This window comes from Schistocerca piceifrons, unplaced genomic scaffold, assembly GCF_021461385.2.
Source record: "Schistocerca piceifrons isolate TAMUIC-IGC-003096 unplaced genomic scaffold, iqSchPice1.1 HiC_scaffold_682, whole genome shotgun sequence".
NCBI classification, from domain to species: domain Eukaryota; kingdom Metazoa; phylum Arthropoda; class Insecta; order Orthoptera; family Acrididae; genus Schistocerca; species Schistocerca piceifrons.
The window spans coordinates 46,733-71,787 of record NW_025728929.1 but is presented as its reverse complement, the minus strand read 5'-3'; the positions used below and the strand labels follow the sequence as shown (position 1 = coordinate 71,787).

General features: G+C 54.4%; 41 non-coding genes across 41 annotated transcripts; all 41 read left to right on the top strand.

The window, feature by feature from the left end:
- The first annotated feature begins 163 nt into the window (after nucleotides 1-163).
- On the top strand, nucleotides 164-235 carry Trnae-cuc. Its single transcript has one exon. It is a non-coding gene; the product is annotated as a tRNA-Glu (tRNA).
- A 386-nt stretch (nucleotides 236-621) lies between these two features.
- Trnah-gug lies at nucleotides 622-693 on the top strand. Its single transcript has one exon. It is a non-coding gene; the product is annotated as a tRNA-His (tRNA).
- A 747-nt stretch (nucleotides 694-1,440) lies between these two features.
- On the top strand, nucleotides 1,441-1,522 carry Trnal-uag. The gene has a single exon. It is a non-coding gene; the product is annotated as a tRNA-Leu (tRNA).
- Nucleotides 1,523-1,967: 445 nt separating this feature from the next.
- Trnae-cuc lies at nucleotides 1,968-2,039 on the top strand. Its single transcript has one exon. It is a non-coding gene; the product is annotated as a tRNA-Glu (tRNA).
- Nucleotides 2,040-2,425: 386 nt separating this feature from the next.
- Trnah-gug lies at nucleotides 2,426-2,497 on the top strand. Its single transcript has one exon. It is a non-coding gene; the product is annotated as a tRNA-His (tRNA).
- A 747-nt stretch (nucleotides 2,498-3,244) lies between these two features.
- On the top strand, nucleotides 3,245-3,326 carry Trnal-uag. Its single transcript has one exon. It is a non-coding gene; the product is annotated as a tRNA-Leu (tRNA).
- Nucleotides 3,327-3,771: 445 nt separating this feature from the next.
- Trnae-cuc lies at nucleotides 3,772-3,843 on the top strand. The gene has a single exon. It is a non-coding gene; the product is annotated as a tRNA-Glu (tRNA).
- A 386-nt stretch (nucleotides 3,844-4,229) lies between these two features.
- Trnah-gug lies at nucleotides 4,230-4,301 on the top strand. The gene has a single exon. It is a non-coding gene; the product is annotated as a tRNA-His (tRNA).
- Nucleotides 4,302-5,048: 747 nt separating this feature from the next.
- On the top strand, nucleotides 5,049-5,130 carry Trnal-uag. Its single transcript has one exon. It is a non-coding gene; the product is annotated as a tRNA-Leu (tRNA).
- A 445-nt stretch (nucleotides 5,131-5,575) lies between these two features.
- Nucleotides 5,576-5,647, top strand: Trnae-cuc. The gene has a single exon. It is a non-coding gene; the product is annotated as a tRNA-Glu (tRNA).
- A 386-nt stretch (nucleotides 5,648-6,033) lies between these two features.
- Trnah-gug lies at nucleotides 6,034-6,105 on the top strand. The gene has a single exon. It is a non-coding gene; the product is annotated as a tRNA-His (tRNA).
- A 747-nt stretch (nucleotides 6,106-6,852) lies between these two features.
- On the top strand, nucleotides 6,853-6,934 carry Trnal-uag. Its single transcript has one exon. It is a non-coding gene; the product is annotated as a tRNA-Leu (tRNA).
- A 445-nt stretch (nucleotides 6,935-7,379) lies between these two features.
- On the top strand, nucleotides 7,380-7,451 carry Trnae-cuc. Its single transcript has one exon. It is a non-coding gene; the product is annotated as a tRNA-Glu (tRNA).
- A 386-nt stretch (nucleotides 7,452-7,837) lies between these two features.
- On the top strand, nucleotides 7,838-7,909 carry Trnah-gug. The gene has a single exon. It is a non-coding gene; the product is annotated as a tRNA-His (tRNA).
- A 747-nt stretch (nucleotides 7,910-8,656) lies between these two features.
- On the top strand, nucleotides 8,657-8,738 carry Trnal-uag. Its single transcript has one exon. It is a non-coding gene; the product is annotated as a tRNA-Leu (tRNA).
- A 445-nt stretch (nucleotides 8,739-9,183) lies between these two features.
- On the top strand, nucleotides 9,184-9,255 carry Trnae-cuc. The gene has a single exon. It is a non-coding gene; the product is annotated as a tRNA-Glu (tRNA).
- Nucleotides 9,256-9,641: 386 nt separating this feature from the next.
- On the top strand, nucleotides 9,642-9,713 carry Trnah-gug. The gene has a single exon. It is a non-coding gene; the product is annotated as a tRNA-His (tRNA).
- A 747-nt stretch (nucleotides 9,714-10,460) lies between these two features.
- Nucleotides 10,461-10,542, top strand: Trnal-uag. The gene has a single exon. It is a non-coding gene; the product is annotated as a tRNA-Leu (tRNA).
- A 445-nt stretch (nucleotides 10,543-10,987) lies between these two features.
- Trnae-cuc lies at nucleotides 10,988-11,059 on the top strand. The gene has a single exon. It is a non-coding gene; the product is annotated as a tRNA-Glu (tRNA).
- Nucleotides 11,060-11,445: 386 nt separating this feature from the next.
- On the top strand, nucleotides 11,446-11,517 carry Trnah-gug. Its single transcript has one exon. It is a non-coding gene; the product is annotated as a tRNA-His (tRNA).
- Nucleotides 11,518-12,264: 747 nt separating this feature from the next.
- On the top strand, nucleotides 12,265-12,346 carry Trnal-uag. Its single transcript has one exon. It is a non-coding gene; the product is annotated as a tRNA-Leu (tRNA).
- A 445-nt stretch (nucleotides 12,347-12,791) lies between these two features.
- On the top strand, nucleotides 12,792-12,863 carry Trnae-cuc. The gene has a single exon. It is a non-coding gene; the product is annotated as a tRNA-Glu (tRNA).
- Nucleotides 12,864-13,249: 386 nt separating this feature from the next.
- On the top strand, nucleotides 13,250-13,321 carry Trnah-gug. The gene has a single exon. It is a non-coding gene; the product is annotated as a tRNA-His (tRNA).
- Nucleotides 13,322-14,068: 747 nt separating this feature from the next.
- Trnal-uag lies at nucleotides 14,069-14,150 on the top strand. Its single transcript has one exon. It is a non-coding gene; the product is annotated as a tRNA-Leu (tRNA).
- Nucleotides 14,151-14,595: 445 nt separating this feature from the next.
- On the top strand, nucleotides 14,596-14,667 carry Trnae-cuc. Its single transcript has one exon. It is a non-coding gene; the product is annotated as a tRNA-Glu (tRNA).
- A 386-nt stretch (nucleotides 14,668-15,053) lies between these two features.
- Nucleotides 15,054-15,125, top strand: Trnah-gug. Its single transcript has one exon. It is a non-coding gene; the product is annotated as a tRNA-His (tRNA).
- Nucleotides 15,126-15,872: 747 nt separating this feature from the next.
- Nucleotides 15,873-15,954, top strand: Trnal-uag. Its single transcript has one exon. It is a non-coding gene; the product is annotated as a tRNA-Leu (tRNA).
- Nucleotides 15,955-16,399: 445 nt separating this feature from the next.
- Nucleotides 16,400-16,471, top strand: Trnae-cuc. Its single transcript has one exon. It is a non-coding gene; the product is annotated as a tRNA-Glu (tRNA).
- A 386-nt stretch (nucleotides 16,472-16,857) lies between these two features.
- Trnah-gug lies at nucleotides 16,858-16,929 on the top strand. The gene has a single exon. It is a non-coding gene; the product is annotated as a tRNA-His (tRNA).
- A 747-nt stretch (nucleotides 16,930-17,676) lies between these two features.
- Trnal-uag lies at nucleotides 17,677-17,758 on the top strand. Its single transcript has one exon. It is a non-coding gene; the product is annotated as a tRNA-Leu (tRNA).
- A 445-nt stretch (nucleotides 17,759-18,203) lies between these two features.
- Nucleotides 18,204-18,275, top strand: Trnae-cuc. The gene has a single exon. It is a non-coding gene; the product is annotated as a tRNA-Glu (tRNA).
- Nucleotides 18,276-18,661: 386 nt separating this feature from the next.
- Trnah-gug lies at nucleotides 18,662-18,733 on the top strand. The gene has a single exon. It is a non-coding gene; the product is annotated as a tRNA-His (tRNA).
- A 747-nt stretch (nucleotides 18,734-19,480) lies between these two features.
- On the top strand, nucleotides 19,481-19,562 carry Trnal-uag. Its single transcript has one exon. It is a non-coding gene; the product is annotated as a tRNA-Leu (tRNA).
- Nucleotides 19,563-20,007: 445 nt separating this feature from the next.
- Trnae-cuc lies at nucleotides 20,008-20,079 on the top strand. Its single transcript has one exon. It is a non-coding gene; the product is annotated as a tRNA-Glu (tRNA).
- A 386-nt stretch (nucleotides 20,080-20,465) lies between these two features.
- Nucleotides 20,466-20,537, top strand: Trnah-gug. Its single transcript has one exon. It is a non-coding gene; the product is annotated as a tRNA-His (tRNA).
- A 747-nt stretch (nucleotides 20,538-21,284) lies between these two features.
- On the top strand, nucleotides 21,285-21,366 carry Trnal-cag. Its single transcript has one exon. It is a non-coding gene; the product is annotated as a tRNA-Leu (tRNA).
- Nucleotides 21,367-21,811: 445 nt separating this feature from the next.
- On the top strand, nucleotides 21,812-21,883 carry Trnae-cuc. Its single transcript has one exon. It is a non-coding gene; the product is annotated as a tRNA-Glu (tRNA).
- A 386-nt stretch (nucleotides 21,884-22,269) lies between these two features.
- Trnah-gug lies at nucleotides 22,270-22,341 on the top strand. The gene has a single exon. It is a non-coding gene; the product is annotated as a tRNA-His (tRNA).
- Nucleotides 22,342-23,088: 747 nt separating this feature from the next.
- Trnal-uag lies at nucleotides 23,089-23,170 on the top strand. Its single transcript has one exon. It is a non-coding gene; the product is annotated as a tRNA-Leu (tRNA).
- Nucleotides 23,171-24,063: 893 nt separating this feature from the next.
- On the top strand, nucleotides 24,064-24,135 carry Trnah-gug. The gene has a single exon. It is a non-coding gene; the product is annotated as a tRNA-His (tRNA).
- A 747-nt stretch (nucleotides 24,136-24,882) lies between these two features.
- Trnal-uag lies at nucleotides 24,883-24,964 on the top strand. The gene has a single exon. It is a non-coding gene; the product is annotated as a tRNA-Leu (tRNA).
- The last annotated feature ends 91 nt before the right edge of the window (nucleotides 24,965-25,055 follow it).

Below are 25,055 nucleotides of genomic sequence, written 5' to 3'. Positions count from 1 at the left end.
GGATTTGTAGGCACCTTTTGCTCTCATCATTGCTGGCGTTCGTCTCCACGAAATGCGTCCGGAGCACGCCGTTCTATAACGCGAGAGAGTGGATTTTTTACAGTTGTCGTCAGTTAACCGTGGGCGGCTGCTGCGTTCGCTGGAAAGAGCACTGCCGTCGTTGTCCGGTGTGGTCTAGTGGCTAGGATACCTGGCTCTCACCCAGGAGGCCCGGGTTCGATTCCCGGTACCGGAATTGCGCGTTTTTGTTGCTCCTCCTATGCGACTTGTCTCGACTTTGCTCGACTGACGCTACGCTGACGCGTGCAGAAAGCTACGTTAAGTATGACTCGCGGCAACACCTGACGGCGAGAGAGATGCGGCGTCTATCCACTTGTTATCGAGCCACATACCGGTACCTGTAGTCAAGAGGCTTGGAGGACTGCAAGACATTGCCACGGAGGTGAATGCAGCTAACCACTGTAGTTAGAGTCCTGACAGCGCAGGCACGTTCATTTGCTCGTATACATGTGATGGAGACCGTGTCTGACACTGCTGTGGCGTACACCTTGGCCTAGGCTTTGCTGGGTATCGCCACTTGCATTGCAGCCAGCTGCCTTCGCGGGCGCCTCCGTGGCCATGGCCGTGATCGTCTAGTGGTTAGGACATTGCGTTGTGGCCGCAATAACCCAGGTTCGAATCCTGGTCACGGCAATTTTGAAAGTTTTGCCTTGCTGCCGTTGCAATGGCGAGTACTCGAAATGACAGTACTCTCTTGATTTTTTCACTCGTGTTCCGCAGGCCGCAGTTAGCACTACCACTTCATCCCCAACACGTAATGTCGCCTCCCAGAGCGCAGACGTCCGCTGCTCTCTGTAGTCGAAAAGGGCAGTCGTTTGAAGTGCGATGGATGAGCAGCCAGTCCCAGCAGAACAGGAAGCTGTGGCGTGCACTGTTTCTACAAATGCTAGGAACACTGGCGCACCAAGCAGCGCATGTAGCGTGGCCGAGCGCTTTAAGGCGCTGGTTTAAGGCACCAGTCTCTCTGTAGGCGCGGTTTCGAATCCCGTAGCTGCCGGGGGTTTTGATGTGATCGCGTTAACCTGCCGCTTTTCCTTCAAGTGTAACCTCCTTGAGCTCACATATGTTTGATACATGGAGCATTCTAGCTCCGCCTGACAGTTACAGCTACGATACTTTAGTGGTTAAGGAAAGCGCAGGTTCGAAACCTGGTCACGGCACGAAAACGTCTCTTGACGCTGTCTCCTTAACTGCGACAGCTACAGACAAGTGGCGTCGCTACCGTACGGCGGGCACGGCTTTTTCTTGCTGTGGATGGCCTAAAGAGACGCTTCCAGTGGGAGAGCAGTGGAAATACATGGCACGGCGATTGCCAAGATACTTCCATTTCGAAGTGATCTTTGTAGTACAAACGAAACGTTTTGCCGCTGCTGATCCAACGGTAACGTGGCCGAGCGGTCTAAGGCGCTGGTTTTAGGCACCAGTCTCTCCGGAGGCGTGGGTTCGAATCCCACCGTTGCCACTTTTTACGTCTCATTTTTGTGCCGTTGCGGTGTGTCCTCGTGGGGTAGGACGCAGCTCTTGTGACGCGCGTGTTGTGTAGGTAGCGTGGCCGAGCGGTCTAAGGCGCTGGTTTCAGGCACCATTCTCTTCGGAGGCGTGGGTTCCAATCCCACAGCTGCCGAACGTGTAATGTTTCCTGTGTCGAAGGCAGATGCACTCATTGCCCGCAAAGGAAACAGCACAACAAGGCGTGAGCGTCTGCTTGGTGAATTGTCGTAGAACAGTGCGTGGTGCAACGACAGGATTTGTAGGCACCTTTTGCTCTCATCATTGCTGGCGTTCGTCTCCACGAAATGCGTCCGGAGCACGCCGTTCTATAACGCGAGAGAGTGGATTTTTTACAGTTGTCGTCAGTTAACCGTGGGCGGCTGCTGCGTTCGCTGGAAAGAGCACTGCCGTCGTTGTCCGGTGTGGTCTAGTGGCTAGGATACCTGGCTCTCACCCAGGAGGCCCGGGTTCGATTCCCGGTACCGGAATTGCGCGTTTTTGTTGCTCCTCCTATGCGACTTGTCTCGACTTTGCTCGACTGACGCTACGCTGACGCGTGCAGAAAGCTACGTTAAGTATGACTCGCGGCAACACCTGACGGCGAGAGAGATGCGGCGTCTATCCACTTGTTATCGAGCCACATACCGGTACCTGTAGTCAAGAGGCTTGGAGGACTGCAAGACATTGCCACGGAGGTGAATGCAGCTAACCACTGTAGTTAGAGTCCTGACAGCGCAGGCACGTTCATTTGCTCGTATACATGTGATGGAGACCGTGTCTGACACTGCTGTGGCGTACACCTTGGCCTAGGCTTTGCTGGGTATCGCCACTTGCATTGCAGCCAGCTGCCTTCGCGGGCGCCTCCGTGGCCATGGCCGTGATCGTCTAGTGGTTAGGACATTGCGTTGTGGCCGCAATAACCCAGGTTCGAATCCTGGTCACGGCAATTTTGAAAGTTTTGCCTTGCTGCCGTTGCAATGGCGAGTACTCGAAATGACAGTACTCTCTTGATTTTTTCACTCGTGTTCCGCAGGCCGCAGTTAGCACTACCACTTCATCCCCAACACGTAATGTCGCCTCCCAGAGCGCAGACGTCCGCTGCTCTCTGTAGTCGAAAAGGGCAGTCGTTTGAAGTGCGATGGATGAGCAGCCAGTCCCAGCAGAACAGGAAGCTGTGGCGTGCACTGTTTCTACAAATGCTAGGAACACTGGCGCACCAAGCAGCGCATGTAGCGTGGCCGAGCGCTTTAAGGCGCTGGTTTAAGGCACCAGTCTCTCTGTAGGCGCGGTTTCGAATCCCGTAGCTGCCGGGGGTTTTGATGTGATCGCGTTAACCTGCCGCTTTTCCTTCAAGTGTAACCTCCTTGAGCTCACATATGTTTGATACATGGAGCATTCTAGCTCCGCCTGACAGTTACAGCTACGATACTTTAGTGGTTAAGGAAAGCGCAGGTTCGAAACCTGGTCACGGCACGAAAACGTCTCTTGACGCTGTCTCCTTAACTGCGACAGCTACAGACAAGTGGCGTCGCTACCGTACGGCGGGCACGGCTTTTTCTTGCTGTGGATGGCCTAAAGAGACGCTTCCAGTGGGAGAGCAGTGGAAATACATGGCACGGCGATTGCCAAGATACTTCCATTTCGAAGTGATCTTTGTAGTACAAACGAAACGTTTTGCCGCTGCTGATCCAACGGTAACGTGGCCGAGCGGTCTAAGGCGCTGGTTTTAGGCACCAGTCTCTCCGGAGGCGTGGGTTCGAATCCCACCGTTGCCACTTTTTACGTCTCATTTTTGTGCCGTTGCGGTGTGTCCTCGTGGGGTAGGACGCAGCTCTTGTGACGCGCGTGTTGTGTAGGTAGCGTGGCCGAGCGGTCTAAGGCGCTGGTTTCAGGCACCATTCTCTTCGGAGGCGTGGGTTCCAATCCCACAGCTGCCGAACGTGTAATGTTTCCTGTGTCGAAGGCAGATGCACTCATTGCCCGCAAAGGAAACAGCACAACAAGGCGTGAGCGTCTGCTTGGTGAATTGTCGTAGAACAGTGCGTGGTGCAACGACAGGATTTGTAGGCACCTTTTGCTCTCATCATTGCTGGCGTTCGTCTCCACGAAATGCGTCCGGAGCACGCCGTTCTATAACGCGAGAGAGTGGATTTTTTACAGTTGTCGTCAGTTAACCGTGGGCGGCTGCTGCGTTCGCTGGAAAGAGCACTGCCGTCGTTGTCCGGTGTGGTCTAGTGGCTAGGATACCTGGCTCTCACCCAGGAGGCCCGGGTTCGATTCCCGGTACCGGAATTGCGCGTTTTTGTTGCTCCTCCTATGCGACTTGTCTCGACTTTGCTCGACTGACGCTACGCTGACGCGTGCAGAAAGCTACGTTAAGTATGACTCGCGGCAACACCTGACGGCGAGAGAGATGCGGCGTCTATCCACTTGTTATCGAGCCACATACCGGTACCTGTAGTCAAGAGGCTTGGAGGACTGCAAGACATTGCCACGGAGGTGAATGCAGCTAACCACTGTAGTTAGAGTCCTGACAGCGCAGGCACGTTCATTTGCTCGTATACATGTGATGGAGACCGTGTCTGACACTGCTGTGGCGTACACCTTGGCCTAGGCTTTGCTGGGTATCGCCACTTGCATTGCAGCCAGCTGCCTTCGCGGGCGCCTCCGTGGCCATGGCCGTGATCGTCTAGTGGTTAGGACATTGCGTTGTGGCCGCAATAACCCAGGTTCGAATCCTGGTCACGGCAATTTTGAAAGTTTTGCCTTGCTGCCGTTGCAATGGCGAGTACTCGAAATGACAGTACTCTCTTGATTTTTTCACTCGTGTTCCGCAGGCCGCAGTTAGCACTACCACTTCATCCCCAACACGTAATGTCGCCTCCCAGAGCGCAGACGTCTGCTGCTCTCTGTAGTCGAAAAGGGCAGTCGTTTGAAGTGCGATGGATGAGCAGCCAGTCCCAGCAGAACAGGAAGCTGTGGCGTGCACTGTTTCTACAAATGCTAGGAACACTGGCGCACCAAGCAGCGCATGTAGCGTGGCCGAGCGCTTTAAGGCGCTGGTTTAAGGCACCAGTCTCTCTGTAGGCGCGGTTTCGAATCCCGTAGCTGCCGGGGGTTTTGATGTGATCGCGTTAACCTGCCGCTTTTCCTTCAAGTGTAACCTCCTTGAGCTCACATATGTTTGATACATGGAGCATTCTAGCTCCGCCTGACAGTTACAGCTACGATACTTTAGTGGTTAAGGAAAGCGCAGGTTCGAAACCTGGTCACGGCACGAAAACGTCTCTTGACGCTGTCTCCTTAACTGCGACAGCTACAGACAAGTGGCGTCGCTACCGTACGGCGGGCACGGCTTTTTCTTGCTGTGGATGGCCTAAAGAGACGCTTCCAGTGGGAGAGCAGTGGAAATACATGGCACGGCGATTGCCAAGATACTTCCATTTCGAAGTGATCTTTGTAGTACAAACGAAACGTTTTGCCGCTGCTGATCCAACGGTAACGTGGCCGAGCGGTCTAAGGCGCTGGTTTTAGGCACCAGTCTCTCCGGAGGCGTGGGTTCGAATCCCACCGTTGCCACTTTTTACGTCTCATTTTTGTGCCGTTGCGGTGTGTCCTCGTGGGGTAGGACGCAGCTCTTGTGACGCGCGTGTTGTGTAGGTAGCGTGGCCGAGCGGTCTAAGGCGCTGGTTTCAGGCACCATTCTCTTCGGAGGCGTGGGTTCCAATCCCACAGCTGCCGAACGTGTAATGTTTCCTGTGTCGAAGGCAGATGCACTCATTGCCCGCAAAGGAAACAGCACAACAAGGCGTGAGCGTCTGCTTGGTGAATTGTCGTAGAACAGTGCGTGGTGCAACGACAGGATTTGTAGGCACCTTTTGCTCTCATCATTGCTGGCGTTCGTCTCCACGAAATGCGTCCGGAGCACGCCGTTCTATAACGCGAGAGAGTGGATTTTTTACAGTTGTCGTCAGTTAACCGTGGGCGGCTGCTGCGTTCGCTGGAAAGAGCACTGCCGTCGTTGTCCGGTGTGGTCTAGTGGCTAGGATACCTGGCTCTCACCCAGGAGGCCCGGGTTCGATTCCCGGTACCGGAATTGCGCGTTTTTGTTGCTCCTCCTATGCGACTTGTCTCGACTTTGCTCGACTGACGCTACGCTGACGCGTGCAGAAAGCTACGTTAAGTATGACTCGCGGCAACACCTGACGGCGAGAGAGATGCGGCGTCTATCCACTTGTTATCGAGCCACATACCGGTACCTGTAGTCAAGAGGCTTGGAGGACTGCAAGACATTGCCACGGAGGTGAATGCAGCTAACCACTGTAGTTAGAGTCCTGACAGCGCAGGCACGTTCATTTGCTCGTATACATGTGATGGAGACCGTGTCTGACACTGCTGTGGCGTACACCTTGGCCTAGGCTTTGCTGGGTATCGCCACTTGCATTGCAGCCAGCTGCCTTCGCGGGCGCCTCCGTGGCCATGGCCGTGATCGTCTAGTGGTTAGGACATTGCGTTGTGGCCGCAATAACCCAGGTTCGAATCCTGGTCACGGCAATTTTGAAAGTTTTGCCTTGCTGCCGTTGCAATGGCGAGTACTCGAAATGACAGTACTCTCTTGATTTTTTCACTCGTGTTCCGCAGGCCGCAGTTAGCACTACCACTTCATCCCCAACACGTAATGTCGCCTCCCAGAGCGCAGACGTCCGCTGCTCTCTGTAGTCGAAAAGGGCAGTCGTTTGAAGTGCGATGGATGAGCAGCCAGTCCCAGCAGAACAGGAAGCTGTGGCGTGCACTGTTTCTACAAATGCTAGGAACACTGGCGCACCAAGCAGCGCATGTAGCGTGGCCGAGCGCTTTAAGGCGCTGGTTTAAGGCACCAGTCTCTCTGTAGGCGCGGTTTCGAATCCCGTAGCTGCCGGGGGTTTTGATGTGATCGCGTTAACCTGCCGCTTTTCCTTCAAGTGTAACCTCCTTGAGCTCACATATGTTTGATACATGGAGCATTCTAGCTCCGCCTGACAGTTACAGCTACGATACTTTAGTGGTTAAGGAAAGCGCAGGTTCGAAACCTGGTCACGGCACGAAAACGTCTCTTGACGCTGTCTCCTTAACTGCGACAGCTACAGACAAGTGGCGTCGCTACCGTACGGCGGGCACGGCTTTTTCTTGCTGTGGATGGCCTAAAGAGACGCTTCCAGTGGGAGAGCAGTGGAAATACATGGCACGGCGATTGCCAAGATACTTCCATTTCGAAGTGATCTTTGTAGTACAAACGAAACGTTTTGCCGCTGCTGATCCAACGGTAACGTGGCCGAGCGGTCTAAGGCGCTGGTTTTAGGCACCAGTCTCTCCGGAGGCGTGGGTTCGAATCCCACCGTTGCCACTTTTTACGTCTCATTTTTGTGCCGTTGCGGTGTGTCCTCGTGGGGTAGGACGCAGCTCTTGTGACGCGCGTGTTGTGTAGGTAGCGTGGCCGAGCGGTCTAAGGCGCTGGTTTCAGGCACCATTCTCTTCGGAGGCGTGGGTTCCAATCCCACAGCTGCCGAACGTGTAATGTTTCCTGTGTCGAAGGCAGATGCACTCATTGCCCGCAAAGGAAACAGCACAACAAGGCGTGAGCGTCTGCTTGGTGAATTGTCGTAGAACAGTGCGTGGTGCAACGACAGGATTTGTAGGCACCTTTTGCTCTCATCATTGCTGGCGTTCGTCTCCACGAAATGCGTCCGGAGCACGCCGTTCTATAACGCGAGAGAGTGGATTTTTTACAGTTGTCGTCAGTTAACCGTGGGCGGCTGCTGCGTTCGCTGGAAAGAGCACTGCCGTCGTTGTCCGGTGTGGTCTAGTGGCTAGGATACCTGGCTCTCACCCAGGAGGCCCGGGTTCGATTCCCGGTACCGGAATTGCGCGTTTTTGTTGCTCCTCCTATGCGACTTGTCTCGACTTTGCTCGACTGACGCTACGCTGACGCGTGCAGAAAGCTACGTTAAGTATGACTCGCGGCAACACCTGACGGCGAGAGAGATGCGGCGTCTATCCACTTGTTATCGAGCCACATACCGGTACCTGTAGTCAAGAGGCTTGGAGGACTGCAAGACATTGCCACGGAGGTGAATGCAGCTAACCACTGTAGTTAGAGTCCTGACAGCGCAGGCACGTTCATTTGCTCGTATACATGTGATGGAGACCGTGTCTGACACTGCTGTGGCGTACACCTTGGCCTAGGCTTTGCTGGGTATCGCCACTTGCATTGCAGCCAGCTGCCTTCGCGGGCGCCTCCGTGGCCATGGCCGTGATCGTCTAGTGGTTAGGACATTGCGTTGTGGCCGCAATAACCCAGGTTCGAATCCTGGTCACGGCAATTTTGAAAGTTTTGCCTTGCTGCCGTTGCAATGGCGAGTACTCGAAATGACAGTACTCTCTTGATTTTTTCACTCGTGTTCCGCAGGCCGCAGTTAGCACTACCACTTCATCCCCAACACGTAATGTCGCCTCCCAGAGCGCAGACGTCCGCTGCTCTCTGTAGTCGAAAAGGGCAGTCGTTTGAAGTGCGATGGATGAGCAGCCAGTCCCAGCAGAACAGGAAGCTGTGGCGTGCACTGTTTCTACAAATGCTAGGAACACTGGCGCACCAAGCAGCGCATGTAGCGTGGCCGAGCGCTTTAAGGCGCTGGTTTAAGGCACCAGTCTCTCTGTAGGCGCGGTTTCGAATCCCGTAGCTGCCGGGGGTTTTGATGTGATCGCGTTAACCTGCCGCTTTTCCTTCAAGTGTAACCTCCTTGAGCTCACATATGTTTGATACATGGAGCATTCTAGCTCCGCCTGACAGTTACAGCTACGATACTTTAGTGGTTAAGGAAAGCGCAGGTTCGAAACCTGGTCACGGCACGAAAACGTCTCTTGACGCTGTCTCCTTAACTGCGACAGCTACAGACAAGTGGCGTCGCTACCGTACGGCGGGCACGGCTTTTTCTTGCTGTGGATGGCCTAAAGAGACGCTTCCAGTGGGAGAGCAGTGGAAATACATGGCACGGCGATTGCCAAGATACTTCCATTTCGAAGTGATCTTTGTAGTACAAACGAAACGTTTTGCCGCTGCTGATCCAACGGTAACGTGGCCGAGCGGTCTAAGGCGCTGGTTTTAGGCACCAGTCTCTCCGGAGGCGTGGGTTCGAATCCCACCGTTGCCACTTTTTACGTCTCATTTTTGTGCCGTTGCGGTGTGTCCTCGTGGGGTAGGACGCAGCTCTTGTGACGCGCGTGTTGTGTAGGTAGCGTGGCCGAGCGGTCTAAGGCGCTGGTTTCAGGCACCATTCTCTTCGGAGGCGTGGGTTCCAATCCCACAGCTGCCGAACGTGTAATGTTTCCTGTGTCGAAGGCAGATGCACTCATTGCCCGCAAAGGAAACAGCACAACAAGGCGTGAGCGTCTGCTTGGTGAATTGTCGTAGAACAGTGCGTGGTGCAACGACAGGATTTGTAGGCACCTTTTGCTCTCATCATTGCTGGCGTTCGTCTCCACGAAATGCGTCCGGAGCACGCCGTTCTATAACGCGAGAGAGTGGATTTTTTACAGTTGTCGTCAGTTAACCGTGGGCGGCTGCTGCGTTCGCTGGAAAGAGCACTGCCGTCGTTGTCCGGTGTGGTCTAGTGGCTAGGATACCTGGCTCTCACCCAGGAGGCCCGGGTTCGATTCCCGGTACCGGAATTGCGCGTTTTTGTTGCTCCTCCTATGCGACTTGTCTCGACTTTGCTCGACTGACGCTACGCTGACGCGTGCAGAAAGCTACGTTAAGTATGACTCGCGGCAACACCTGACGGCGAGAGAGATGCGGCGTCTATCCACTTGTTATCGAGCCACATACCGGTACCTGTAGTCAAGAGGCTTGGAGGACTGCAAGACATTGCCACGGAGGTGAATGCAGCTAACCACTGTAGTTAGAGTCCTGACAGCGCAGGCACGTTCATTTGCTCGTATACATGTGATGGAGACCGTGTCTGACACTGCTGTGGCGTACACCTTGGCCTAGGCTTTGCTGGGTATCGCCACTTGCATTGCAGCCAGCTGCCTTCGCGGGCGCCTCCGTGGCCATGGCCGTGATCGTCTAGTGGTTAGGACATTGCGTTGTGGCCGCAATAACCCAGGTTCGAATCCTGGTCACGGCAATTTTGAAAGTTTTGCCTTGCTGCCGTTGCAATGGCGAGTACTCGAAATGACAGTACTCTCTTGATTTTTTCACTCGTGTTCCGCAGGCCGCAGTTAGCACTACCACTTCATCCCCAACACGTAATGTCGCCTCCCAGAGCGCAGACGTCCGCTGCTCTCTGTAGTCGAAAAGGGCAGTCGTTTGAAGTGCGATGGATGAGCAGCCAGTCCCAGCAGAACAGGAAGCTGTGGCGTGCACTGTTTCTACAAATGCTAGGAACACTGGCGCACCAAGCAGCGCATGTAGCGTGGCCGAGCGCTTTAAGGCGCTGGTTTAAGGCACCAGTCTCTCTGTAGGCGCGGTTTCGAATCCCGTAGCTGCCGGGGGTTTTGATGTGATCGCGTTAACCTGCCGCTTTTCCTTCAAGTGTAACCTCCTTGAGCTCACATATGTTTGATACATGGAGCATTCTAGCTCCGCCTGACAGTTACAGCTACGATACTTTAGTGGTTAAGGAAAGCGCAGGTTCGAAACCTGGTCACGGCACGAAAACGTCTCTTGACGCTGTCTCCTTAACTGCGACAGCTACAGACAAGTGGCGTCGCTACCGTACGGCGGGCACGGCTTTTTCTTGCTGTGGATGGCCTAAAGAGACGCTTCCAGTGGGAGAGCAGTGGAAATACATGGCACGGCGATTGCCAAGATACTTCCATTTCGAAGTGATCTTTGTAGTACAAACGAAACGTTTTGCCGCTGCTGATCCAACGGTAACGTGGCCGAGCGGTCTAAGGCGCTGGTTTTAGGCACCAGTCTCTCCGGAGGCGTGGGTTCGAATCCCACCGTTGCCACTTTTTACGTCTCATTTTTGTGCCGTTGCGGTGTGTCCTCGTGGGGTAGGACGCAGCTCTTGTGACGCGCGTGTTGTGTAGGTAGCGTGGCCGAGCGGTCTAAGGCGCTGGTTTCAGGCACCATTCTCTTCGGAGGCGTGGGTTCCAATCCCACAGCTGCCGAACGTGTAATGTTTCCTGTGTCGAAGGCAGATGCACTCATTGCCCGCAAAGGAAACAGCACAACAAGGCGTGAGCGTCTGCTTGGTGAATTGTCGTAGAACAGTGCGTGGTGCAACGACAGGATTTGTAGGCACCTTTTGCTCTCATCATTGCTGGCGTTCGTCTCCACGAAATGCGTCCGGAGCACGCCGTTCTATAACGCGAGAGAGTGGATTTTTTACAGTTGTCGTCAGTTAACCGTGGGCGGCTGCTGCGTTCGCTGGAAAGAGCACTGCCGTCGTTGTCCGGTGTGGTCTAGTGGCTAGGATACCTGGCTCTCACCCAGGAGGCCCGGGTTCGATTCCCGGTACCGGAATTGCGCGTTTTTGTTGCTCCTCCTATGCGACTTGTCTCGACTTTGCTCGACTGACGCTACGCTGACGCGTGCAGAAAGCTACGTTAAGTATGACTCGCGGCAACACCTGACGGCGAGAGAGATGCGGCGTCTATCCACTTGTTATCGAGCCACATACCGGTACCTGTAGTCAAGAGGCTTGGAGGACTGCAAGACATTGCCACGGAGGTGAATGCAGCTAACCACTGTAGTTAGAGTCCTGACAGCGCAGGCACGTTCATTTGCTCGTATACATGTGATGGAGACCGTGTCTGACACTGCTGTGGCGTACACCTTGGCCTAGGCTTTGCTGGGTATCGCCACTTGCATTGCAGCCAGCTGCCTTCGCGGGCGCCTCCGTGGCCATGGCCGTGATCGTCTAGTGGTTAGGACATTGCGTTGTGGCCGCAATAACCCAGGTTCGAATCCTGGTCACGGCAATTTTGAAAGTTTTGCCTTGCTGCCGTTGCAATGGCGAGTACTCGAAATGACAGTACTCTCTTGATTTTTTCACTCGTGTTCCGCAGGCCGCAGTTAGCACTACCACTTCATCCCCAACACGTAATGTCGCCTCCCAGAGCGCAGACGTCCGCTGCTCTCTGTAGTCGAAAAGGGCAGTCGTTTGAAGTGCGATGGATGAGCAGCCAGTCCCAGCAGAACAGGAAGCTGTGGCGTGCACTGTTTCTACAAATGCTAGGAACACTGGCGCACCAAGCAGCGCATGTAGCGTGGCCGAGCGCTTTAAGGCGCTGGTTTAAGGCACCAGTCTCTCTGTAGGCGCGGTTTCGAATCCCGTAGCTGCCGGGGGTTTTGATGTGATCGCGTTAACCTGCCGCTTTTCCTTCAAGTGTAACCTCCTTGAGCTCACATATGTTTGATACATGGAGCATTCTAGCTCCGCCTGACAGTTACAGCTACGATACTTTAGTGGTTAAGGAAAGCGCAGGTTCGAAACCTGGTCACGGCACGAAAACGTCTCTTGACGCTGTCTCCTTAACTGCGACAGCTACAGACAAGTGGCGTCGCTACCGTACGGCGGGCACGGCTTTTTCTTGCTGTGGATGGCCTAAAGAGACGCTTCCAGTGGGAGAGCAGTGGAAATACATGGCACGGCGATTGCCAAGATACTTCCATTTCGAAGTGATCTTTGTAGTACAAACGAAACGTTTTGCCGCTGCTGATCCAACGGTAACGTGGCCGAGCGGTCTAAGGCGCTGGTTTTAGGCACCAGTCTCTCCGGAGGCGTGGGTTCGAATCCCACCGTTGCCACTTTTTACGTCTCATTTTTGTGCCGTTGCGGTGTGTCCTCGTGGGGTAGGACGCAGCTCTTGTGACGCGCGTGTTGTGTAGGTAGCGTGGCCGAGCGGTCTAAGGCGCTGGTTTCAGGCACCATTCTCTTCGGAGGCGTGGGTTCCAATCCCACAGCTGCCGAACGTGTAATGTTTCCTGTGTCGAAGGCAGATGCACTCATTGCCCGCAAAGGAAACAGCACAACAAGGCGTGAGCGTCTGCTTGGTGAATTGTCGTAGAACAGTGCGTGGTGCAACGACAGGATTTGTAGGCACCTTTTGCTCTCATCATTGCTGGCGTTCGTCTCCACGAAATGCGTCCGGAGCACGCCGTTCTATAACGCGAGAGAGTGGATTTTTTACAGTTGTCGTCAGTTAACCGTGGGCGGCTGCTGCGTTCGCTGGAAAGAGCACTGCCGTCGTTGTCCGGTGTGGTCTAGTGGCTAGGATACCTGGCTCTCACCCAGGAGGCCCGGGTTCGATTCCCGGTACCGGAATTGCGCGTTTTTGTTGCTCCTCCTATGCGACTTGTCTCGACTTTGCTCGACTGACGCTACGCTGACGCGTGCAGAAAGCTACGTTAAGTATGACTCGCGGCAACACCTGACGGCGAGAGAGATGCGGCGTCTATCCACTTGTTATCGAGCCACATACCGGTACCTGTAGTCAAGAGGCTTGGAGGACTGCAAGACATTGCCACGGAGGTGAATGCAGCTAACCACTGTAGTTAGAGTCCTGACAGCGCAGGCACGTTCATTTGCTCGTATACATGTGATGGAGACCGTGTCTGACACTGCTGTGGCGTACACCTTGGCCTAGGCTTTGCTGGGTATCGCCACTTGCATTGCAGCCAGCTGCCTTCGCGGGCGCCTCCGTGGCCATGGCCGTGATCGTCTAGTGGTTAGGACATTGCGTTGTGGCCGCAATAACCCAGGTTCGAATCCTGGTCACGGCAATTTTGAAAGTTTTGCCTTGCTGCCGTTGCAATGGCGAGTACTCGAAATGACAGTACTCTCTTGATTTTTTCACTCGTGTTCCGCAGGCCGCAGTTAGCACTACCACTTCATCCCCAACACGTAATGTCGCCTCCCAGAGCGCAGACGTCCGCTGCTCTCTGTAGTCGAAAAGGGCAGTCGTTTGAAGTGCGATGGATGAGCAGCCAGTCCCAGCAGAACAGGAAGCTGTGGCGTGCACTGTTTCTACAAATGCTAGGAACACTGGCGCACCAAGCAGCGCATGTAGCGTGGCCGAGCGCTTTAAGGCGCTGGTTTAAGGCACCAGTCTCTCTGTAGGCGCGGTTTCGAATCCCGTAGCTGCCGGGGGTTTTGATGTGATCGCGTTAACCTGCCGCTTTTCCTTCAAGTGTAACCTCCTTGAGCTCACATATGTTTGATACATGGAGCATTCTAGCTCCGCCTGACAGTTACAGCTACGATACTTTAGTGGTTAAGGAAAGCGCAGGTTCGAAACCTGGTCACGGCACGAAAACGTCTCTTGACGCTGTCTCCTTAACTGCGACAGCTACAGACAAGTGGCGTCGCTACCGTACGGCGGGCACGGCTTTTTCTTGCTGTGGATGGCCTAAAGAGACGCTTCCAGTGGGAGAGCAGTGGAAATACATGGCACGGCGATTGCCAAGATACTTCCATTTCGAAGTGATCTTTGTAGTACAAACGAAACGTTTTGCCGCTGCTGATCCAACGGTAACGTGGCCGAGCGGTCTAAGGCGCTGGTTTTAGGCACCAGTCTCTCCGGAGGCGTGGGTTCGAATCCCACCGTTGCCACTTTTTACGTCTCATTTTTGTGCCGTTGCGGTGTGTCCTCGTGGGGTAGGACGCAGCTCTTGTGACGCGCGTGTTGTGTAGGTAGCGTGGCCGAGCGGTCTAAGGCGCTGGTTTCAGGCACCATTCTCTTCGGAGGCGTGGGTTCCAATCCCACAGCTGCCGAACGTGTAATGTTTCCTGTGTCGAAGGCAGATGCACTCATTGCCCGCAAAGGAAACAGCACAACAAGGCGTGAGCGTCTGCTTGGTGAATTGTCGTAGAACAGTGCGTGGTGCAACGACAGGATTTGTAGGCACCTTTTGCTCTCATCATTGCTGGCGTTCGTCTCCACGAAATGCGTCCGGAGCACGCCGTTCTATAACGCGAGAGAGTGGATTTTTTACAGTTGTCGTCAGTTAACCGTGGGCGGCTGCTGCGTTCGCTGGAAAGAGCACTGCCGTCGTTGTCCGGTGTGGTCTAGTGGCTAGGATACCTGGCTCTCACCCAGGAGGCCCGGGTTCGATTCCCGGTACCGGAATTGCGCGTTTTTGTTGCTCCTCCTATGCGACTTGTCTCGACTTTGCTCGACTGACGCTACGCTGACGCGTGCAGAAAGCTACGTTAAGTATGACTCGCGGCAACACCTGACGGCGAGAGAGATGCGGCGTCTATCCACTTGTTATCGAGCCACATACCGGTACCTGTAGTCAAGAGGCTTGGAGGACTGCAAGACATTGCCACGGAGGTGAATGCAGCTAACCACTGTAGTTAGAGTCCTGACAGCGCAGGCACGTTCATTTGCTCGTATACATGTGATGGAGACCGTGTCTGACACTGCTGTGGCGTACACCTTGGCCTAGGCTTTGCTGGGTATCGCCACTTGCATTGCAGCCAGCTGCCTTCGCGGGCGCCTCCGTGGCCATGGCCGTGATCGTCTAGTGGTTAGGACATTGCGTTGTGGCCGCAATAACCCAGGTTCGAATCCTGGTCACGGCAATTTTGAAAGTTTTGCCTTGCTGCCGTTGCAATGGCGAGTACTCGAAATGACAGTACTCTCTTGATTTTTTCACTCGTGTTCCGCAGGCCGCAGTTAGCACTACCACTTCATCCCCAACACGTAATGTCGCCTCCCAGAGCGCAGACGTCCGCTGCTCTCTGTAGTCGAAAAGGGCAGTCGTTTGAAGTGCGATGGATGAGCAGCCAGTCCCAGCAGAACAGGAAGCTGTGGCGTGCACTGTTTCTACAAATGCTAGGAACACTGGCGCACCAAGCAGCGCATGTAGCGTGGCCGAGCGCTTTAAGGCGCTGGTTTAAGGCACCAGTCTCTCTGTAGGCGCGGTTTCGAATCCCGTAGCTGCCGGGGGTTTTGATGTGATCGCGTTAACCTGCCGCTTTTCCTTCAAGTGTAACCTCCTTGAGCTCACATATGTTTGATACATGGAGCATTCTAGCTCCGCCTGACAGTTACAGCTACGATACTTTAGTGGTTAAGGAAAGCGCAGGTTCGAAACCTGGTCACGGCACGAAAACGTCTCTTGACGCTGTCTCCTTAACTGCGACAGCTACAGACAAGTGGCGTCGCTACCGTACGGCGGGCACGGCTTTTTCTTGCTGTGGATGGCCTAAAGAGACGCTTCCAGTGGGAGAGCAGTGGAAATACATGGCACGGCGATTGCCAAGATACTTCCATTTCGAAGTGATCTTTGTAGTACAAACGAAACGTTTTGCCGCTGCTGATCCAACGGTAACGTGGCCGAGCGGTCTAAGGCGCTGGTTTTAGGCACCAGTCTCTCCGGAGGCGTGGGTTCGAATCCCACCGTTGCCACTTTTTACGTCTCATTTTTGTGCCGTTGCGGTGTGTCCTCGTGGGGTAGGACGCAGCTCTTGTGACGCGCGTGTTGTGTAGGTAGCGTGGCCGAGCGGTCTAAGGCGCTGGTTTCAGGCACCATTCTCTTCGGAGGCGTGGGTTCCAATCCCACAGCTGCCGAACGTGTAATGTTTCCTGTGTCGAAGGCAGATGCACTCATTGCCCGCAAAGGAAACAGCACAACAAGGCGTGAGCGTCTGCTTGGTGAATTGTCGTAGAACAGTGCGTGGTGCAACGACAGGATTTGTAGGCACCTTTTGCTCTCATCATTGCTGGCGTTCGTCTCCACGAAATGCGTCCGGAGCACGCCGTTCTATAACGCGAGAGAGTGGATTTTTTACAGTTGTCGTCAGTTAACCGTGGGCGGCTGCTGCGTTCGCTGGAAAGAGCACTGCCGTCGTTGTCCGGTGTGGTCTAGTGGCTAGGATACCTGGCTCTCACCCAGGAGGCCCGGGTTCGATTCCCGGTACCGGAATTGCGCGTTTTTGTTGCTCCTCCTATGCGACTTGTCTCGACTTTGCTCGACTGACGCTACGCTGACGCGTGCAGAAAGCTACGTTAAGTATGACTCGCGGCAACACCTGACGGCGAGAGAGATGCGGCGTCTATCCACTTGTTATCGAGCCACATACCGGTACCTGTAGTCAAGAGGCTTGGAGGACTGCAAGACATTGCCACGGAGGTGAATGCAGCTAACCACTGTAGTTAGAGTCCTGACAGCGCAGGCACGTTCATTTGCTCGTATACATGTGATGGAGACCGTGTCTGACACTGCTGTGGCGTACACCTTGGCCTAGGCTTTGCTGGGTATCGCCACTTGCATTGCAGCCAGCTGCCTTCGCGGGCGCCTCCGTGGCCATGGCCGTGATCGTCTAGTGGTTAGGACATTGCGTTGTGGCCGCAATAACCCAGGTTCGAATCCTGGTCACGGCAATTTTGAAAGTTTTGCCTTGCTGCCGTTGCAATGGCGAGTACTCGAAATGACAGTACTCTCTTGATTTTTTCACTCGTGTTCCGCAGGCCGCAGTTAGCACTACCACTTCATCCCCAACACGTAATGTCGCCTCCCAGAGCGCAGACGTCCGCTGCTCTCTGTAGTCGAAAAGGGCAGTCGTTTGAAGTGCGATGGATGAGCAGCCAGTCCCAGCAGAACAGGAAGCTGTGGCGTGCACTGTTTCTACAAATGCTAGGAACACTGGCGCACCAAGCAGCGCATGTAGCGTGGCCGAGCGCTTTAAGGCGCTGGTTTAAGGCACCAGTCTCTCTGTAGGCGCGGTTTCGAATCCCGTAGCTGCCGGGGGTTTTGATGTGATCGCGTTAACCTGCCGCTTTTCCTTCAAGTGTAACCTCCTTGAGCTCACATATGTTTGATACATGGAGCATTCTAGCTCCGCCTGACAGTTACAGCTACGATACTTTAGTGGTTAAGGAAAGCGCAGGTTCGAAACCTGGTCACGGCACGAAAACGTCTCTTGACGCTGTCTCCTTAACTGCGACAGCTACAGACAAGTGGCGTCGCTACCGTACGGCGGGCACGGCTTTTTCTTGCTGTGGATGGCCTAAAGAGACGCTTCCAGTGGGAGAGCAGTGGAAATACATGGCACGGCGATTGCCAAGATACTTCCATTTCGAAGTGATCTTTGTAGTACAAACGAAACGTTTTGCCGCTGCTGATCCAACGGTAACGTGGCCGAGCGGTCTAAGGCGCTGGTTTTAGGCACCAGTCTCTCCGGAGGCGTGGGTTCGAATCCCACCGTTGCCACTTTTTACGTCTCATTTTTGTGCCGTTGCGGTGTGTCCTCGTGGGGTAGGACGCAGCTCTTGTGACGCGCGTGTTGTGTAGGTAGCGTGGCCGAGCGGTCTAAGGCGCTGGTTTCAGGCACCATTCTCTTCGGAGGCGTGGGTTCCAATCCCACAGCTGCCGAACGTGTAATGTTTCCTGTGTCGAAGGCAGATGCACTCATTGCCCGCAAAGGAAACAGCACAACAAGGCGTGAGCGTCTGCTTGGTGAATTGTCGTAGAACAGTGCGTGGTGCAACGACAGGATTTGTAGGCACCTTTTGCTCTCATCATTGCTGGCGTTCGTCTCCACGAAATGCGTCCGGAGCACGCCGTTCTATAACGCGAGAGAGTGGATTTTTTACAGTTGTCGTCAGTTAACCGTGGGCGGCTGCTGCGTTCGCTGGAAAGAGCACTGCCGTCGTTGTCCGGTGTGGTCTAGTGGCTAGGATACCTGGCTCTCACCCAGGAGGCCCGGGTTCGATTCCCGGTACCGGAATTGCGCGTTTTTGTTGCTCCTCCTATGCGACTTGTCTCGACTTTGCTCGACTGACGCTACGCTGACGCGTGCAGAAAGCTACGTTAAGTATGACTCGCGGCAACACCTGACGGCGAGAGAGATGCGGCGTCTATCCACTTGTTATCGAGCCACATACCGGTACCTGTAGTCAAGAGGCTTGGAGGACTGCAAGACATTGCCACGGAGGTGAATGCAGCTAACCACTGTAGTTAGAGTCCTGACAGCGCAGGCACGTTCATTTGCTCGTATACATGTGATGGAGACCGTGTCTGACACTGCTGTGGCGTACACCTTGGCCTAGGCTTTGCTGGGTATCGCCACTTGCATTGCAGCCAGCTGCCTTCGCGGGCGCCTCCGTGGCCATGGCCGTGATCGTCTAGTGGTTAGGACATTGCGTTGTGGCCGCAATAACCCAGGTTCGAATCCTGGTCACGGCAATTTTGAAAGTTTTGCCTTGCTGCCGTTGCAATGGCGAGTACTCGAAATGACAGTACTCTCTTGATTTTTTCACTCGTGTTCCGCAGGCCGCAGTTAGCACTACCACTTCATCCCCAACACGTAATGTCGCCTCCCAGAGCGCAGACGTCCGCTGCTCTCTGTAGTCGAAAAGGGCAGTCGTTTGAAGTGCGATGGATGAGCAGCCAGTCCCAGCAGAACAGGAAGCTGTGGCGTGCACTGTTTCTACAAATGCTAGGAACACTGGCGCACCAAGCAGCGCATGTAGCGTGGCCGAGCGCTTTAAGGCGCTGGTTTAAGGCACCAGTCTCTCTGTAGGCGCGGTTTCGAATCCCGTAGCTGCCGGGGGTTTTGATGTGATCGCGTTAACCTGCCGCTTTTCCTTCAAGTGTAACCTCCTTGAGCTCACATATGTTTGATACATGGAGCATTCTAGCTCCGCCTGACAGTTACAGCTACGATACTTTAGTGGTTAAGGAAAGCGCAGGTTCGAAACCTGGTCACGGCACGAAAACGTCTCTTGACGCTGTCTCCTTAACTGCGACAGCTACAGACAAGTGGCGTCGCTACCGTACGGCGGGCACGGCTTTTTCTTGCTGTGGATGGCCTAAAGAGACGCTTCCAGTGGGAGAGCAGTGGAAATACATGGCACGGCGATTGCCAAGATACTTCCATTTCGAAGTGATCTTTGTAGTACAAACGAAACGTTTTGCCGCTGCTGATCCAACGGTAACGTGGCCGAGCGGTCTAAGGCGCTGGTTTTAGGCACCAGTCTCTCCGGAGGCGTGGGTTCGAATCCCACCGTTGCCACTTTTTACGTCTCATTTTTGTGCCGTTGCGGTGTGTCCTCGTGGGGTAGGACGCAGCTCTTGTGACGCGCGTGTTGTGTAGGTAGCGTGGCCGAGCGGTCTAAGGCGCTGGTTTCAGGCACCATTCTCTTCGGAGGCGTGGGTTCCAATCCCACAGCTGCCGAACGTGTAATGTTTCCTGTGTCGAAGGCAGATGCACTCATTGCCCGCAAAGGAAACAGCACAACAAGGCGTGAGCGTCTGCTTGGTGAATTGTCGTAGAACAGTGCGTGGTGCAACGACAGGATTTGTAGGCACCTTTTGCTCTCATCATTGCTGGCGTTCGTCTCCACGAAATGCGTCCGGAGCACGCCGTTCTATAACGCGAGAGAGTGGATTTTTTACAGTTGTCGTCAGTTAACCGTGGGCGGCTGCTGCGTTCGCTGGAAAGAGCACTGCCGTCGTTGTCCGGTGTGGTCTAGTGGCTAGGATACCTGGCTCTCACCCAGGAGGCCCGGGTTCGATTCCCGGTACCGGAATTGCGCGTTTTTGTTGCTCCTCCTATGCGACTTGTCTCGACTTTGCTCGACTGACGCTACGCTGACGCGTGCAGAAAGCTACGTTAAGTATGACTCGCGGCAACACCTGACGGCGAGAGAGATGCGGCGTCTATCCACTTGTTATCGAGCCACATACCGGTACCTGTAGTCAAGAGGCTTGGAGGACTGCAAGACATTGCCACGGAGGTGAATGCAGCTAACCACTGTAGTTAGAGTCCTGACAGCGCAGGCACGTTCATTTGCTCGTATACATGTGATGGAGACCGTGTCTGACACTGCTGTGGCGTACACCTTGGCCTAGGCTTTGCTGGGTATCGCCACTTGCATTGCAGCCAGCTGCCTTCGCGGGCGCCTCCGTGGCCATGGCCGTGATCGTCTAGTGGTTAGGACATTGCGTTGTGGCCGCAATAACCCAGGTTCGAATCCTGGTCACGGCAATTTTGAAAGTTTTGCCTTGCTGCCGTTGCAATGGCGAGTACTCGAAATGACAGTACTCTCTTGATTTTTTCACTCGTGTTCCGCAGGCCGCAGTTAGCACTACCACTTCATCCCCAACACGTAATGTCGCCTCCCAGAGCGCAGACGTCCGCTGCTCTCTGTAGTCGAAAAGGGCAGTCGTTTGAAGTGCGATGGATGAGCAGCCAGTCCCAGCAGAACAGGAAGCTGTGGCGTGCACTGTTTCTACAAATGCTAGGAACACTGGCGCACCAAGCAGCGCATGTAGCGTGGCCGAGCGCTTTAAGGCGCTGGTTTAAGGCACCAGTCTCTCTGTAGGCGCGGTTTCGAATCCCGTAGCTGCCGGGGGTTTTGATGTGATCGCGTTAACCTGCCGCTTTTCCTTCAAGTGTAACCTCCTTGAGCTCACATATGTTTGATACATGGAGCATTCTAGCTCCGCCTGACAGTTACAGCTACGATACTTTAGTGGTTAAGGAAAGCGCAGGTTCGAAACCTGGTCACGGCACGAAAACGTCTCTTGACGCTGTCTCCTTAACTGCGACAGCTACAGACAAGTGGCGTCGCTACCGTACGGCGGGCACGGCTTTTTCTTGCTGTGGATGGCCTAAAGAGACGCTTCCAGTGGGAGAGCAGTGGAAATACATGGCACGGCGATTGCCAAGATACTTCCATTTCGAAGTGATCTTTGTAGTACAAACGAAACGTTTTGCCGCTGCTGATCCAACGGTAACGTGGCCGAGCGGTCTAAGGCGCTGGTTTCAGGCACCAGTCTCTCCGGAGGCGTGGGTTCGAATCCCACCGTTGCCACTTTTTACGTCTCATTTTTGTGCCGTTGCGGTGTGTCCTCGTGGGGTAGGACGCAGCTCTTGTGACGCGCGTGTTGTGTAGGTAGCGTGGCCGAGCGGTCTAAGGCGCTGGTTTCAGGCACCATTCTCTTCGGAGGCGTGGGTTCCAATCCCACAGCTGCCGAACGTGTAATGTTTCCTGTGTCGAAGGCAGATGCACTCATTGCCCGCAAAGGAAACAGCACAACAAGGCGTGAGCGTCTGCTTGGTGAATTGTCGTAGAACAGTGCGTGGTGCAACGACAGGATTTGTAGGCACCTTTTGCTCTCATCATTGCTGGCGTTCGTCTCCACGAAATGCGTCCGGAGCACGCCGTTCTATAACGCGAGAGAGTGGATTTTTTACAGTTGTCGTCAGTTAACCGTGGGCGGCTGCTGCGTTCGCTGGAAAGAGCACTGCCGTCGTTGTCCGGTGTGGTCCAGTGGCTAGGATACCTGGCTCTCACCCAGGAGGCCCGGGTTCGATTCCCGGTACCGGAATTGCGCGTTTTTGTTGCTCCTCCTATGCGACTTGTCTCGACTTTGCTCGACTGACGCTACGCTGACGCGTGCAGAAAGCTACGTTAAGTATGACTCGCGGCAACACCTGACGGCGAGAGAGATGCGGCGTCTATCCACTTGTTATCGAGCCACATACCGGTACCTGTAGTCAAGAGGCTTGGAGGACTGCAAGACATTGCCACGGAGGTGAATGCAGCTAACCACTGTAGTTAGAGTCCTGACAGCGCAGGCACGTTCATTTGCTCGTATACATGTGATGGAGACCGTGTCTGACACTGCTGTGGCGTACACCTTGGCCTAGGCTTTGCTGGGTATCGCCACTTGCATTGCAGCCAGCTGCCTTCGCGGGCGCCTCCGTGGCCATGGCCGTGATCGTCTAGTGGTTAGGACATTGCGTTGTGGCCGCAATAACCCAGGTTCGAATCCTGGTCACGGCAATTTTGAAAGTTTTGCCTTGCTGCCGTTGCAATGGCGAGTACTCGAAATGACAGTACTCTCTTGATTTTTTCACTCGTGTTCCGCAGGCCGCAGTTAGCACTACCACTTCATCCCCAACACGTAATGTCGCCTCCCAGAGCGCAGACGTCCGCTGCTCTCTGTAGTCGAAAAGGGCAGTCGTTTGAAGTGCGATGGATGAGCAGCCAGTCCCAGCAGAACAGGAAGCTGTGGCGTGCACTGTTTCTACAAATGCTAGGAACACTGGCGCACCAAGCAGCGCATGTAGCGTGGCCGAGCGCTTTAAGGCGCTGGTTTAAGGCACCAGTCTCTCTGTAGGCGCGGTTTCGAATCCCGTAGCTGCCGGGGGTTTTGATGTGATCGCGTTAACCTGCCGCTTTTCCTTCAAGTGTAACCTCCTTGAGCTCACATATGTTTGATACATGGAGCATTCTAGCTCCGCCTGACAGTTACAGCTACGATACTTTAGTGGTTAAGGAAAGCGCAGGTTCGAAACCTGGTCACGGCACGAAAACGTCTCTTGACGCTGTCTCCTTAACTGCGACAGCTACAGACAAGTGGCGTCGCTACCGTACGGCGGGCACGGCTTTTTCTTGCTGTGGATGGCCTAAAGAGACGCTTCCAGTGGGAGAGCAGTGGAAATACATGGCACGGCGATTGCCAAGATACTTCCATTTCGAAGTGATCTTTGTAGTACAAACGAAACGTTTTGCCGCTGCTGATCCAACGGTAACGTGGCCGAGCGGTCTAAGGCGCTGGTTTTAGGCACCAGTCTCTCCGGAGGCGTGGGTTCGAATCCCACCGTTGCCACTTTTTACGTCTCATTTTTGTGCCGTTGCGGTGTGTCCTCGTGGGGTAGGACGCAGCTCTTGTGACGCGCGTGTTGTGTAGGTAGCGTGGCCGAGCGGTCTAAGGCGCTGGTTTCAGGCACCATTCTCTTCGGAGGCGTGGGTTCCAATCCCACAGCTGCCGAACGTGTAATGTTTCCTGTGTCGAAGGCAGATGCACTCATTGCCCGCAAAGGAAACAGCACAACAAGGCGTGAGCGTCTGCTTGGTGAATTGTCGTAGAACAGTGCGTGGTGCAACGACAGGATTTGTAGGCACCTTTTGCTCTCATCATTGCTGGCGTTCGTCTCCACGAAATGCGTCCGGAGCACGCCGTTCTATAACGCGAGAGAGTGGATTTTTTACAGTTGTCGTCAGTTAACCGTGGGCGGCTGCTGCGTTCGCTGGAAGGAGCACTGCCGTCGTTATCCGGTGTGTTCTAGTGGCTAGGGTACCTGGATCTCACCCAGGAGGCCACGCTTCGGTTCCCGATACCGGAATTGCGCGTTTTTGTAGCTCCTCTTATTCGACTTGACTCGACTGACGCTACGCTGACGCGTGCAGAAAGCTACGTTAAGTATGACTCGCGGCAACACCTGACGGCGAGAGAGATGCGGCGTCTATCCACTTGTTATCGAGCCACATACCGGTACCTGTAGTCAAGAGGCTTGGAGGACTGCAAGACATTGCCACGGAGGTGAATGCAGCTAACCACTGTAGTTAGAGTCCTGACAGCGCAGGCACGTTCATTTGCTCGTATACATGTGATGGAGACCGTGTCTGACACTGCTGTGGCGTACACCTTGGCCTAGGCTTTGCTGGGTATCGCCACTTGCATTGCAGCCAGCTGCCTTCGCGGGCGCCTCCGTGGCCATGGCCGTGATCGTCTAGTGGTTAGGACATTGCGTTGTGGCCGCAATAACCCAGGTTCGAATCCTGGTCACGGCAATTTTGAAAGTTTTGCCTTGCTGCCGTTGCAATGGCGAGTACTCGAAATGACAGTACTCTCTTGATTTTTTCACTCGTGTTCCGCAGGCCGCAGTTAGCACTACCACTTCATCCCCAACACGTAATGTCGCCTCCCAGAGCGCAGACGTCCGCTGCTCTCTGTAGTCGAAAAGGGCAGTCGTTTGAAGTGCGATGGATGAGCAGCCAGTCCCAGCAGAACAGGAAGCTGTGGCGTGCACTGTTTCTACAAATGCTAGGAACACTGGCGCACCAAGCAGCGCATGTAGCGTGGCCGAGCGCTTTAAGGCGCTGGTTTAAGGCACCAGTCTCTCTGTAGGCGCGGTTTCGAATCCCGTAGCTGCCGGGGGTTTTGATGTGATCGCGTTAACCTGCCGCTTTTCCTTCAAGTGTAACCTCCTTGAGCTCACATATGTTTGATACATGGAGCATTCTAGCTCCGCCTGACAGTTACAGCTACGATACTTTAGTGGTTAAGGAAAGCGCAGGTTCGAAACCTGGTCACGGCACGAAAACGTCTCTTGACGCTGTCTCCTTAACTGCGACAGCTACAGACAAGTGGCGTCGCTACCGTACGGCGGGCACGGCTTTTTCTTGCTGTGGATGGCCTAAAGAGACGCTTCCAGTGGGAGAGCAGTGGAAATACATGGCACGGCGATTGCCAAGATACTTCCATTTCGAAGTGATCTTTGTAGTACAAACGAAACGTTTTGCCGCTGCTGATCCAACGGTAACGTGGCCGAGCGGTCTAAGGCGCTGGTTTTAGGCACCAGTCTCTCCGGAGGCGTGGGTTCGAATCCCACCGTTGCCACTTTTTACGTCTCATTTTTGTGCCGTTGCGGTGTGTCCTCGTGGGGTAGGACGCAGCTCTTGTGACGCGCGTGTTGTGTAGGTAGCGTGGC